General features: G+C 34.4%; 1 non-coding gene across 1 annotated transcript; it reads left to right on the forward strand.

Moving 5' to 3' along the window:
- Positions 1–327: 327 nt before the first annotated feature.
- Positions 328–409, forward strand: TRNAS-GCU (transfer RNA serine (anticodon GCU)). Its single transcript has one exon. It is a non-coding gene; the product is annotated as a tRNA-Ser (tRNA).
- Positions 410–14,554: the final 14,145 nt, after the last annotated feature.

The raw sequence follows: 14,554 nt of genomic DNA on the forward strand, positions 1-14,554 counted from the left end.
TCAAGTATCAATAGCATCATGACCATTTTGCTTTATGCTTCCTCTGTCTCAATTTATGTGATAATTTTTATTTTTCGAGAGTCAACAGTTTAAGTTTGATCTAGAATTTGCGCACGGAATTTTCTTTGAAATGAAATTTATATATTTTTAAACTACATAAAAAGTACTATAAGTCATAATAATTGATAATTCAAAATGTTTAAAGGATCTATGAAAAAATTACGGTTAAAGATAGACTTATTTGAATCTCGAAATTCAACAAGTGCCATATGAAATGGGGGCAGAGAGAGTAATAAATATGCACTAAACACTGAAACTGACAAATGTGTCGCTTTGGCCGAGTGGTTAAGGCGTGTGCCTGCTAAGTACATGGGGTTTCCCCGCGAGAGTTCGAATCTCTCAGGCGACGTTCTTTTTTATTTTAAAAATAAATTATTGATATGTTTTTATTTGATCTAAAATAAATAATTTTTTAAAAGTTCATGAATGTATTAGTTTATCCCTTTTAAATGGGGTTTTAACTATTTTTAAATCCCAAATAATGACCACTTGTATTTTTTAAAAGAGCGAGAGAAAGAATCAAAAGGAAATAGTGACGAATTATCTTTTGATAAATTCGTCAATAAAATTTTTTTAAAAGAAAAGAAATATATCATATCTTAACAATTTGTTTATATTTAACAAAGAGAGGGTATTGTTTATTTGTATTATCCCTTCCGTTTTATATTAATTAATCACTTTCATTTTATACGATACTTAAGAAATCAGAAAAAAAAGGACTAATTATTTTAATTTACCCTTTATCTATATTGAATGCATCAAAATAAGTTATGAAAAGTAAGCTTAATAGCATATATAAATAGATACCATTGGAACAGATACAAAGTAACTAATGACATGATAGAAATAGGGACTATGTGGGTGAAATGAAGAATGGATAATGAAAGTATAATTAAGGGATAAGAGTCTGAAAAATATTCCAATTTTGGTTGGATTTGCTGTTGCGATACTAAACTTTCATAAGGATCTATTACCTCCCTAGACTATTTAATACCGTATTTTTTACCCCCTGAACTATTTAATAGTGTATTTTAAAGGTATATATGTGCCCACGTGGACACATTACTATTTATAATTTTGCATTATTTTTTATGTCCACGTGGGCAAATATATATGTTTAAAATACGGTATTAAATAGTCTAGAGAGGTAATAGGTCTTCATGAAAGTTTAGTATCGCAACAACAAATCCGACCAAAGTTGGAATATTTTTCAGACCCTTATCCCTATAATTAATATTAAATGTCATTTGTAAAATTTATTTTTTCTATTTTTATTTACCTTAAAAATAGTACAGTTAACTTTATCCAAAATCAAAAGCATGCGTCTTAATTTAACTCTTCATTTTATGTCCGTTTACCAGGAGTTTGCATATAAAGTTAGTGACATGCAAAGTAAATATATATAGTTAAATAAAAAGCAAAGAATATAGATATAATTATTTCAAGATAATATGCTGAATGAGTAAAGCTAAATGAATAGAGTAAAAATTTGAACTTTAAACAGCTGTATAAATTATATTATATAAAATTTGAAAACTATATGTTTCTGCAAACTTTAAAAAGTTATACGAAAAAGATTCAATGCATCTGGTGATAAAACCAAGATAAATCACTGTCATATACAAATATAAACCATCGTACACAAATACAAATCAAACGAAGAATTGTTAGTTGTGAATTATACAAACGTGGCGAATTATACAAATTCAAACCCAACCCACATAATTAACACTTAAAGTTAATCGCGAGTGGTAACTATAGCTATGATGACTAATTAAGTAATATAAATTTGCTTAATCACATAATTTTTCCTTAATTAATTATCTCTAAAATAATAGTGTTTGTTTGATGGTGCTCATGTAACTATTGTTGTAAACTTGTAATGAAAGGGGTCAATGACCCTACCACTTGGAATACCTGTGCTACATGGGCTTCTAAGAAGTGCTTCACCTCTTTGATCCAAATTGGGTCCAACAAAAAACATATAATAATATTAGAGAACTTTCCAATATTTCTTTTTCACGACAACCATAATTGCAGAAAAGAAAAAAAAGAATTTACAATTATGAAGCACTAAACAATAGTATAAATTCCTTTTATAATTATATATATTAAATTATCCCTTAAAATAATCATTAGTGAAATGGGATAGTGTAGCATATTGTGCATTCCTCCCAACAATGCTTTACAATCTAATAATCATTCACGTCTCATGCTTTGTGACTTAAAAGTGAATAAAACCTAATGATAATCCCTTTGGTTTGCTTATCATATTTTTTGCAGGAAAAAAAAACTTGGAAAAAACAAAAGTTAAGACAATAGAAGAACTTATAAATAAAGGATAAAATTTATATCCACTAATGAATTAAATTGACACAATGTTATACATTCGCGCCCTACCTCTTTTTTCCTTGAAATATGTGTTCAAAACAAATAAAGTAAACGATCAAAGAATGTGGTGCACTGAATGAGATTGCTCATTCTTTAATTAAAGGTCTCGAATTTGAGTTTTGAGTATGAAAAAATCCATGATAGAGAGCACTTTCCCTGAAATGGGCCCCTAAATTGCGCGAATTCTAAATAATCAGACTTCAATGCGGAAACTAAACACCGGGTGAGAAAATAAAGAAAAAACAAATAAAGCAAGGGAAAAAGCATAAGGGAAAATTAGACAATAGTCAAATTTATTTTTACTCAAAACATTAATTCAATTATTATCTAAAATGGTCATTCAACCAAGTTTGATTTATGGATGGCTTGCCTCTTCACCCACTTTGTTCCAATAACTTCTCTATTATTCTTGGTAATTTGAGATTTTTTTTTTTTTGTGTGGTTGTTTTTCGTTTTACATGAAATTCTGAAGTCAGTAAAGGTATTTTGGATTGAGTTCTCTTACTAGGTATTATTTTAAATTAATCTTTGAACTGTATAAATTGGTGTTGGTTCGCCCATTACAAGGGGATGTTCATTAATAATAGTGTGTCACAACCAGACACTGTAAAATAGTATATTACTATCTAGATTGTTGGTAAGCCTAGCATAATTGTTGTGTTCCATAGCTAGCCTTACACCTCTCCACAGGGCTTGTAGTTCAGCTCTGATTGGTCTGTGCTCAGGGGAGTGAAGCCTACCACCCAATTTCCCATATGGTTTCTTATCACTCCCCCAAACCTCCTAGGCTAGGCCTGCATTATGCACCATTAATAATTGTTCTATTCTAAAAGTTTATTTTATATTTAGAAAAGAGTCACCACTTAATTTTAAAAAAAAAATCAAGAAAACATTGATTTTCAAAAGATTCAAAACAGAAAATCAATTGAAAATACCAAACGGGGTTTGGGGTTCACATTAACATTTCAGGAAGGGTTTGAAAGCACCTGAAATACTCACCAACATGCGGTTATCCGACAATTTAAAATATTTGGCTAAAAACTTAAAGGCAGTAGGCATGCTTGGTTGCTTTAGGGCAACAAACAACTTTTATACTTAATTTAATTTAAGGAAACAATATTTTCGTCTTTAAATATGACTAACTAATAAAAGCTATACATGAGAAAAATAAAATATAAAGAAAATATTAGTATTTACTTACTAAAAACAAAGGGTTTAAAAATAAATTATACATAATGACTCATCTTTCAGGGGATTCGAATTAGGCTAAACCTTAAGATTTGTTAACAAATAAACAAGTAATATTTAAACAATTTTAAAATACAATAAAGAGAGAGATTTCGGGCCCAAGTCTGATTTTTGTCCGCTTGAGCCAGTACTTGAGGCTTAATTCTAATTTTTGGGCCTTTGGCCCATTTGTACCTATCCTAAAAAACTAAAATGCCCGAAACCACAATTCCTCGAAATCTGCTACTTAGTGCATTTGGACTGCTATATTTGGGCCTTTGGCCCATTTCCCTGTCCTAAACTAACATAGAAACTGATTGGGCCATTGGCCCAATTTCAACCTGAACTAACAAAATAATTGCCAAATAGGTGGGCTTTTGGTCCATTTCTGCTGCCTTTATACAACATATACAACTTTTGTATATCGTTGAATATTCGGCGTATACTGTTTTTATACAACATGTATACAACTATTTATTTCACTCCGTACACCTGTAAATCAACCTTCCAGCCTTGCACTTTGGTTTTCCAACCTGTATTTCAACACTTGACTTGTGTATAAATGTATACAGTCCAATTTAGGACATTTCAGAGGCATGCAACCTATCCTCAACCTATAGTTCTATTTTTAAAGGCCCAAACAAAATGAAGGCCGACTCGATGGAGAAATTTTGGGCCAACATGACCCGAAAGCAATGCGGGATAGAAGCTAAAGTCCACGGGACTCATTCAGAGAGGTTATATGCACCAAAACAGAAAACATGTAAGAACCAGTAAGATGAGATATGAATTTAAGAAAAAAGAAACTCAAGTTGATCACTGCATCCTTGTCCTAAGTCAACAATGAATACTAAAAAAAGTCCATATATTAGCACTTGCCTAATAAAAAAAATTTGACAGACTGATTTTTAAACAAGACAAAGAGGAGAGGAAAAACTACTGGAATCTTAACAATCAAATTCATGCTCAATTCTACTCACAACTCATTCATATTGAGACTCAAACTAAATTAACACTTCGCCAAACAAAGAAAAAGAGGCTAGACTTGATCACGCAAGGGACTAGGAATAAAAATTTACACCATCATGAACCCGACAACCTAAGATTGATAATCAAACTTCCAAAGATAAATATGAGCCACTAATTTAGAAGACAACAAGCTACCTTGAATGCTAGGAAATAAAGAAATAAATAAATTACTACAAAGAGAACTCAAATAAAAAACAATGTTCACCCCCTTCTTTTAGCGCGAAACTTTAATGAATGATCCAATTGAAAACATCAGTAAAGCAAACAGTGATTCAGACTACAGTACAACATCAAGTAATCTATGGAGATTCACATTCTACAAGCTCGATTACAAACGGTAAGCATTTCGACTAAATTAAACAAGATACATACATAGGCTCTATTCAAACAAGGCATACTAAACAATGATGTAATAGGCCCCAAGTCATTAGAGAAAAGGGAGAAGGGGCAACCTTCTTAGATATAGATAAGAAAATTCAATTTTAGCGAGATTCAAGGTAAAAAATAGACATACAAACAATAAACTCGCAAGAGTAGAAGAAACTCAACAAGTAAAATCAACACAAAACATACTTTAGTAGCTTGAAATAAATAGCTCATCGACTCATCTTTAGTTGAGACAGACTCAAAATAAGCTAACTCAACATGAATGGTAACAAAGGATGTCTAACTAACACTACTATAAACTAGATCTTTAAAGATACAACTAACCGATGAATTACAATACTCAGATTTGAATGTAGAAGGACCAGAAACCATAACGAAGGAAGAAGAGGCAGTAAACTACTCCATTAAACAGGAAGGAATTAATAACCAATCTCAACGCCAAATGGGGTCATCAAATTTCAAGAAACAAAGACTGAAAACGAAAATAAATAAATTATGAGTGACCAGACCATCAACGACTACTGATTCACTGCCAACAACATTCAAAATAGACCTAGAATCATAACATTTAAACGCTTTAACGATCATGAATCAAACAATCTATACATTAAGAATAAAAGAGACATGGACTGATAGAAGGTTACCTTTTATAATGTAACAAAATGAGAAAAACTAGTAGGGGATTAGGCTTCCACCACTACAATGATAAATTTTCAAGAAGGTTTTTGAGCGAACAAAATAGTAATGCTATGGCTCGAACCAATTATCTTCTCTGTTTTGAAGTGTATTTCATATGTATTTTTGTAACTATTTCTTGGTAAGCTGTATCTTTTTTGTATTAGTCACAACAAAGAAAGGAGAAAGGGGTCTATAAAGGGGAGAAACCAGGGTTTGATTTTTTTGAGGGAAAAGAGAGAGATTTAGATAAGAATTAGGGCAAAATAAGAATTCAAGTTTCAAACCTTTTTTCTCTTGGATCAAGTAAATGGTGATCCTTCATTATTTTTTAGCAGTTTTCTAACGGATTTTCAAGGATTTGGAGGCCAAAGCAAGCAAAAAAGACAACTAAAGTTGTTGAAAATTCTCGAGGAAAGCTGAAAAGGCGTGAGTGTTGCTCTGTTCTTGCCATTTTGGGGAAGAAGAAGGTGACGTGTGTTGGAGTGCTTACTGCCATTTGGAATCGTTAGAATTGACGTGAAGAATTATCGTTGGAATCGCTGGGTATATTGTACACGCCGTTAGCTGTTGTGTATTGTTGACGTTTCTAGGTCTCTATCGTTGTGTTGCTGCTTCTGTTAATGTTGGAGATGGGCTGTCGTTATTGAAAATTTTTACTATGGGAGAGGTACCACTTGTATTAGTTGTGTGAGGGTATTTTTTATTTACAATTATATTATGATTTATGAGACCCATTTCTTATTTTTATTTCTTTGCCTTTTGTTTCTCTTTCATGGTCTTCTCTTCTTCTTTTTTCTTGCCAGTTTTTTTTTTTAAAATAAAATTATTTGAAAACCATTCAATTACTCCTTCAATTTTATAATATAAATAAAAATATTTTTATGGTTAAATAATTACCTAAGATATTAATAGTCAAATTTAAATACAAATATAATTCATATTCGTATCATAGGATTAAACCATTTTTCATTTATCGTATTTTAAAATTTTCATCTTCCTAATTCATTTCTTTTTAACTTCTACTTTTTGGATCAATTTAAACATAAATATTATTTAATTTTTTAAAATACTCTTTTTTTAACTCAATTTTCACTTTTAATATTATATTGAAGTACATTCAAACATGAACATCATTTCGAATATTTTTTACAAAAATCATTTTGAATATATACAAATTTAATTATATTTGTACTTAGCGATTCAAATTTTTTGACAAAAATATTTCAGCAAATATTTTTTTTGCCAATTCCTAAATTGAGAGATATAATTTTGATAAAATTTTCATTTCAGAAGGAAAAAAAGAAGAAAAATGTTCGAAGTTGAAGAAGAATGATGTCCGGATTTTTATTTTTATTTTGGGATATGATGAGCTTAAAGAGTAGTGGACCCCATAATTTACTTTATTTATATTGTTTAGTATAATTTTATTGGGTCATCAATTTTAAATCATATTTTCTCTTTCTTCCTAATGTTTGGAGATTTAAAGTCAAAGAATGGGTCCACTATATCCAAGTGTCAAGGAATTAGTGGAGTCTCACACAACTTTTGTTTGTTGTGCCTCTACCCTATTAAAATTTTTCGTCGTTATTGCTGTAAACGTCTAAGTTCTTTTGTTGAATAAAAATTGGGCCGTGTCCAGTCATTGTTGCTGATTGGATGGGGATTGGGCTGTGCAATTGGAGGAGTTGAATCAGGCCACTGGAAATTGGTTAGTTGGGCTTGGAATGAGTTGAGTATTAAGAGGGGAAAATTGTATGAAATAACAAACTATTCATTCAAATTAAATGCTATAGTCATAGTATCTTTTATTTGTAATTCGCAACAAACATTTCATGTTTTTTGTCATCCCATTTGTATACCGAAATATACAAATGCAGGACCCATTTGTATAACAAAAAATATAAATGCAGGACCCATTTGTATACCGAAATATACAAATAGATCCAAACACATATTTTTATGTACATGTAACCGAAATATACAGATTAATAGTATGTTTGCTATGGAGCACAATTGTACAAACTATAACTATAACATACAAATATGATTTTTATGTTTGCTAAACCTAAAATTTACTCTATTAAGAGTGGACAGTTTGATTTAATAGAGTTAAAGTCCCAAAATATTCTGAAAAATTGAGTTAAAGATAGGACAAACTACTGGCTAAAAAATTGTAATAGATAAATAACAACGAATTGCAAATGTAGCCAAATTAAATTTAATCGGTGAATTTGAATAAAATTAAAATAGGACGAATAAATATAAATTAATTTATGAGCTTCTTAATCTTAACAAAATAAAATAATTAATTTAATTACAAACTAATCAACTCAAAACTATAACTATAATTTAAACTAAACTAAGTTAATAAAATATTTAACTAAAACATAAAATCTTTTGAGAATTTTTTTAATATTCATAAAATATACTAATTATATACATATTTATTATAGAAAAAATATTATAAAAGATAAAATCAGTTTGAAATATATTTTGAATTTTTATAAAACTAATTATTTCAAAATCGTTTGAAAGTAAGAAGCTCGAAAATTAATCCATATCGTGGTGGGTCAAAATTGGGTGTCAACAATTGTGCATCATTTGATTTGGATTGATGCTAGAAATTCGAGGCAAATGAAATTGTCGAATCTAATTTCGACCGACCACATCCTCCATCTCTCAGAAAAGGGATTTAGGTACAAATTTTAGGAATTATGGACGAACCCCAAAAATGGGTTTCCTACACATCTCAGACTATATGAGTATTCAAGCCACCTATAGTTTGATACACTTAATTTAATACACGATTTTGAAAGAATTCAAAATCTATCCTAATATCGAATTATGAAAAAACCACAATGCTCAGGAATAAGATTTAAGAGAGAGTGTATGAATACAACCGAGTTTTCAACATTGATCCCGCCTACATATCCTTAAATCTAGGGAATCAGGCTGTTTGTAGTTTGACTTGATCGGTTGAAAAAGAAATCTAGTATGCCAAGATATCCTTTGATCGGGAGGAGTGACAAATAAATTGAGTATGAAAAAGAGGCTTGCAACCTCTTAGCCATGAATGTGGCGTGCTTCACACTCATAAGTAAGAACTTACACAGACATAATTTTCACAGCTCTTGGTGTATTGTCACTCGAATTGGAAAGTTTCCTCCGATGAAAATCAAATTTTTTTGGATGTGAAACCGAAACTAATAAACCCAAATAAAAACCTACATGCCTTCTTAAAGGAAAATAAGTTTTCAAAAAGACTTATTTGAAAAAAGGTATGGCCAACTGTCATGTCACATAAAGCTTAATGAATGCCTTTGGGTTGAAGCTTCGAGGTCTATCTGGTAACTTGTTAGAAAGATTCAAAGAATTCTTGAAGCTCGGGAGATCTGACTCTTGAAATGCGAATATTGTCGAAGTTTACTTCTGATCTTATAATGGCGATGGGGATCACTTGAAGTTACTTCCAAACTCCTGATCAGGCTGGAGTTATTCGCAGTTGTCTTTCCTAGTTAAATGTCTTGGCGTATTTCAAACTGTCGATGGATGACTGATGCATTTTTTGAGACCTTCTCAAAAATTCTATCCCAGTTGTAAATTTTGGTGCACTTTGAGTCTTGCTTTTTAAGGAGATTTTCTTGAGAATTTTTTAATCCCTCTCAAAATTCTATCTTGGTTTCTATTGTAAAGGAAACGACCGAGGTCAACACATGACGTCTACTATCTCATTCTTGAGAATTTAAGTTGGCTATTCAATCAACCACAAATCAAGAGGATTATGAGTAGTGGATTTAAGAAAGGTCATGTTTTCATCAAGTTTCTTCCAAAGAAAGATAAGGCTCAAGGGGTGTTAAAAACAAATTCACACACGCTCACAAGGTATGTCACAAAAGAGGTATCTATCAAATTGTTTCACACTCTTCAAAATTGCTTAAGATCATATCAAGAAATATCCCTACTAAGTCGACCGGACCAACGGGGTAAATTCTAGGTGTTATCATGCATAGTTCACAGTAAGCTTATCACACAAAGCAACGACACCAAAGTCAAACAAGACTCCACACTTTCTCTAATGTGCAACGATCATCACAAGAGACTCGATTTGACAATTGGCTAGTTACAATGAGATACAAAGAGTTCGCATATTGTCTATGAAACTTCATTTGGCCTCATCGTAGCCGCACTTTCATGTTTGTTCAATTATGAGCACTATTCAATTCATCGGTATTGATTAAACCGATACTCATATTTGCAAGAGAACAACCACATTCAACACATACAAGAGGTGGGAAAATATTTTTGGACGGATCAAAAATCATTTACAATTTAAAAATACGGAGCTATAAGCTCAAACATCCACACAAAGTAGTGTCAACATAATTTAGGCTAAAAACCCAATATATAAACAAAACAAGAGCCATAATCAGCACTCAAAGGTGGGCCTCATCCCACTACAAATAAAAAACATTTGTCCTCAAATGCAAATAAAAATTATCCAAAAGTGAAATAAAGCCAAACAGAGAGGGAGGTAAAGAGGGGGTCCTGTCTACACAGTCGCTCTGTCTGTCTGGGCATTAGTACCCGATGCCTCACCCTAAGCCCGAGCATCAGTGCCCGAGGTCACCTTAGGAGGAACAACAGTACCAGATTCACCAAGTTCATTTGAGTGTGAGTCTGCCAGAAAGACATGCACCACCCTGCAGAATCCCCGTGCCCATGAAGGAATATTAGTGTCTAGGGTAATGGTCTTCCTCGCAGAAGTGGGCCTCTTACCCTTGCCTTTCCCAGTAGTTGTGGGTAGTTTCGTAGCTTTGCCTTTCGACGTAGCTGCATCCTCATTTATCGCAATCCCTTTGGACTTCTCTTGGGCTGGTGTTATTCTTTCAGCAACTTTTGATTTAGTCATATTTGCAAAATCTCGAAGAAAAGTTAGAAAGACTTAAACAAAAGCACAATAGAACAATTTCAGACAGATTTGCCAAACTAGAGGGTGAATCGCTGAATTTCTTGGGTGAGCTAGATTGAGCTTGCCGAAGGAATTAACTCTAATATCTGCAACAGGTAGGCGATGAGGGGAACCACTCGGCATGTTGCCAATAGCTTTTGGCGAACAAGGACAGGCCCGCTGAAAGTTCTAGCGCACAAAGGCTCAGGGGTGCAGACAAAGGGCGAATGAGAAGCCTTTCGGCGAGTCATCGAGTGCTTTTAGCGACATCAAGCTTCTCGCTGAAAGTTACAGAATCAATCATCAAATAAAACATGAAATCAAAGGCGAGATGGGGACATTAGGTGAACCGTCGAGTGGTTCGGCGAGCTTGACCCAGCTCGCCAAACGGCCCAACGTGCCTATTTTCAACCCAACTTCTCGAATTTAACCCCGCAACCCCCGAAAACAAAATCAAATCATGCAATAGTTAAATTAGGGTAGGACCCATAACACCCAGACACAACCCCTCAAATTTTAATCTAGTTTATGACATACAATTACAGGAATTCAACAGTCACAACTACTCGAGGAAGATTATCAAATTAAATCATGCATGTAAACAATCTAATCTTATCAGGCAGGATCAAAACACTTCAACAAGATCAGGCTATTGCAAATGATAATTTTTTTGATAAAATAAACTCGAGGCATAGTAAACCAACTTTTGATGTCGATAAAGAGAAGATTGAAACGCTAGGCGGCAATGTAATCCAACTCTGAGCATAAATCAACACCAAAAATACTCTAAAAATGCGAAAATATAGGAACTAGCGTGCGAGTGTGAGTTTGGGAAGATAAAAAGTGAGGGAAAGTGAATGAGTTTGAAACGTTTAAACCTTTGGCTTGTAAAACTGTCCAGTTTTCGCCCAATCGGCGATGTTAGTCAAGCTCGCCTATCCTTTCGACGATTTGCCGAGAGTTCATTTCCCTCGCCAAATTTTTTGGAACCTCCAGTTAGTGTGAGGGTCCCAACGGCGGTCTCCATCGAGATCGTCGGCATGGTCGGCGTTTCACCAATAATTTCTTAGGGTCGCCGAGTTTTACAGACTCCAATTTGAAGATATCTTGAGTCAAAAGGCGGATTAGGTCGGGCTCGCCAATTGGACCTGTTACTCGCCACCCTGCACTTTTTCGAACACTTTCCACACTTCAACCTGTATAAATAATACACCATTATTTTATCAAAACACAAATAAAAGCAATATGGGGCTTTGGGTTGCCTCCCAAACAACTCCTTAGTTAACGTCGCGGCACGATGCAAGCCCACCTTCAAACCTCATTCTTGGGGTTGATCATAGTGTCACTAGGCACCCCCCTTTTTGTCTCGGATTTAGGTGAGACGACATCTGACCCATTTGGGTCTCCAACTGCTTGATTGATACTGAATCGGAGTTAACGGTCTGGCTAAGGGTCGACGCGTCTTCTTTTATCTCTTTCAAGATCTTGTCTGACCCATCAACTCTGTTGAGGATACGAGAAAACATATCCTCAGACCTACCACCGTTCGAATCCTTTGGCTTTTGGTACTCGTGGGAGGCACATACCTATCGTTCTCCCCGTCCTTCCAATTAGGATGGCGGTCTCTCCATTCACACTCTTATCTCTAACCCAACCTTGGATACCACCCTGCCTTGGGTAGTTTGAACGATAACCACTGCCTTAGTTGGTGAGGAATTTCACCTCTTCATTGTACAAAACATCAAACTTTGCCTCCTCCAGATTTGTACACCCAATACCCACAATATTGACACCTCGAGCACCCTTTCCCATGAAATTTTCAGATAAAATGTCAAGTTGTGTCATGGTCTTGGCCATGTTTTGGTCCCTCTCTTGATCTTTTTCCATCTGCTCCTTGGTCAATTTGAATGTAAGAGGGGAGACTTATCTTCACGGGTGTACTAAGCCCAATTTATCATGGTCATGCCATCCAATAGCTAAGCTGTTATCACGTAAGGCTGTTGCATCAAACCTCCTGGGAAAGTTGGTCAGCAACACCCTTGTTAATCGAGTCTAGGCTCCGGTAGAAATACTGCAGCAATACGTTGTCAGGCAAGCCATGAGTTGGGCATTGGAGCTCCAACTTCTTGAATCGTAGCCAAGTCTCATGAATTGGATCACCCTCCAAATGCTTAAAGCTTTGGATTATGTCCCGAAGAGTCATCATCTCCAAAGGAGGGAAAAATCACACATTAAATACGGTGACCAACTCCTCCCACAAAGTGATTTATTCGCGTGACAATTCAGCTAGCCACTTGCATGCTTCTCCCATAAAAGAGATTGGGAATAACCGTAAACGAACCAACTTTTGGGATATATTCTTGAAGGAGAATGGTCCGCACACATTCATGAAATTTTGAATGTCCTTATGAGGGTCTTCATGAGCCAATACACTGAAAAACCTCTTTAGTTGCAAGAGTTGCAACATAGTACTCGTGATGTGGAATACATCATTCCCTTCGGCCGGAGGCAAGCGAATGACACTAATACCGCCCATGAGATGGAGGTCATTAGCATGAGCTTTATTTACATCGTTAAGGTTTTTGATGTCGTCTTGATGGCCTACTTGGCTGCCATTGCTTCCGTTCACACTCATACTTCCTGAAATATTCACACAAACAAAACAAAACTAAAAATTAAGTAAGTAGACTACGACCAACAAAAAAAACAAAATTGCACTCTACTAATAATTCTCAAGTAACACCACTCCTCGGCAGAGGTGCCATTTTGATATTTGCATAATCAAGACACAATTTCCGATTCAAGTGTCTTCGATCATACAATAGTAATATAACCCAACCGAATGGGTTGGGGTCGAGTCCCAATGGAGTGGTTTCTGAGAATTAGGAGTTAAGCACGAATATGCTTGAGTTAACCATAGCTAAAAATATTATTGAGTAAAAATATAATAAATTAAGGGGTTGGCACGAATGTCAATTATCAAAGGGGGTTTGTAGTCGATTAACAACTAAAACAACGAAAATACAAAGATGTGAATATAGGACGACGTGATTCTTGGGATATGATAGGAATACAGGGTAAAATACACAATCGGGTAAATGCTATTGATAGTCAATTGCGGAACATTTGTAACTAGGCTAGATTTTAATGGGGGTAAGTTCTCTCTCGAGCAACTTACCCCGAATCAACTCGGTTTCTCTCGAACACCGAGTTGCAGCAACTAAGCACATCCTACGCCTTAGCCCATTCACTCTCTCGAGCTGAATGTGTGGGAAAAGGCCTAGGATTCACTCTCTCGAGCTGAATCCATGACAACCCAATAACCACCGGCTATCGATTTAGTAGTCTTAGTTTTAAAACCTATCTCTCGAGCAAGCCAAAAACACTACGATGAAATCGTATTTGCAACTACAATCCCATTAAGTTCAAACACAACTACTAAATGAAATCACATTTAAACAACAAATAGACTAACAATAAGCAATACTCAACAGAAAATTAAACCCATATTCACAAAATCACACCTCAAGAATTGGGGTTTTAGCTAGACATGAAAAAGAGATAGAAATCAATACCAACAAGTGTTTCCGTCAAGTGTGTACACTAGAAAATGTCTTTAAACAAGTCTAGGATAAAGATGCTTGGATACCCACTTCCAATTTCTTGGAGTTGAAAACCTTCAAGCTCAAGAACAATGTCTCCCAATAACTCTAAGAACTAAAAACTGAAAATATTCTAAGTCTCCGTAATAATTCTTTACAACTTGATACGAAGTTACATAATTAAATGAGTATTTATAGTTTTCAAAAATTTGTGCTGCGAAGGATGACTCGG

The sequence above is a fragment of the Solanum verrucosum genome, unplaced genomic scaffold (assembly GCF_900185275.1).
Source record: "Solanum verrucosum unplaced genomic scaffold, falcon-dt-bn FXZP01000040.1, whole genome shotgun sequence".
In the NCBI taxonomy this organism is placed as follows: domain Eukaryota; kingdom Viridiplantae; phylum Streptophyta; class Magnoliopsida; order Solanales; family Solanaceae; genus Solanum; species Solanum verrucosum.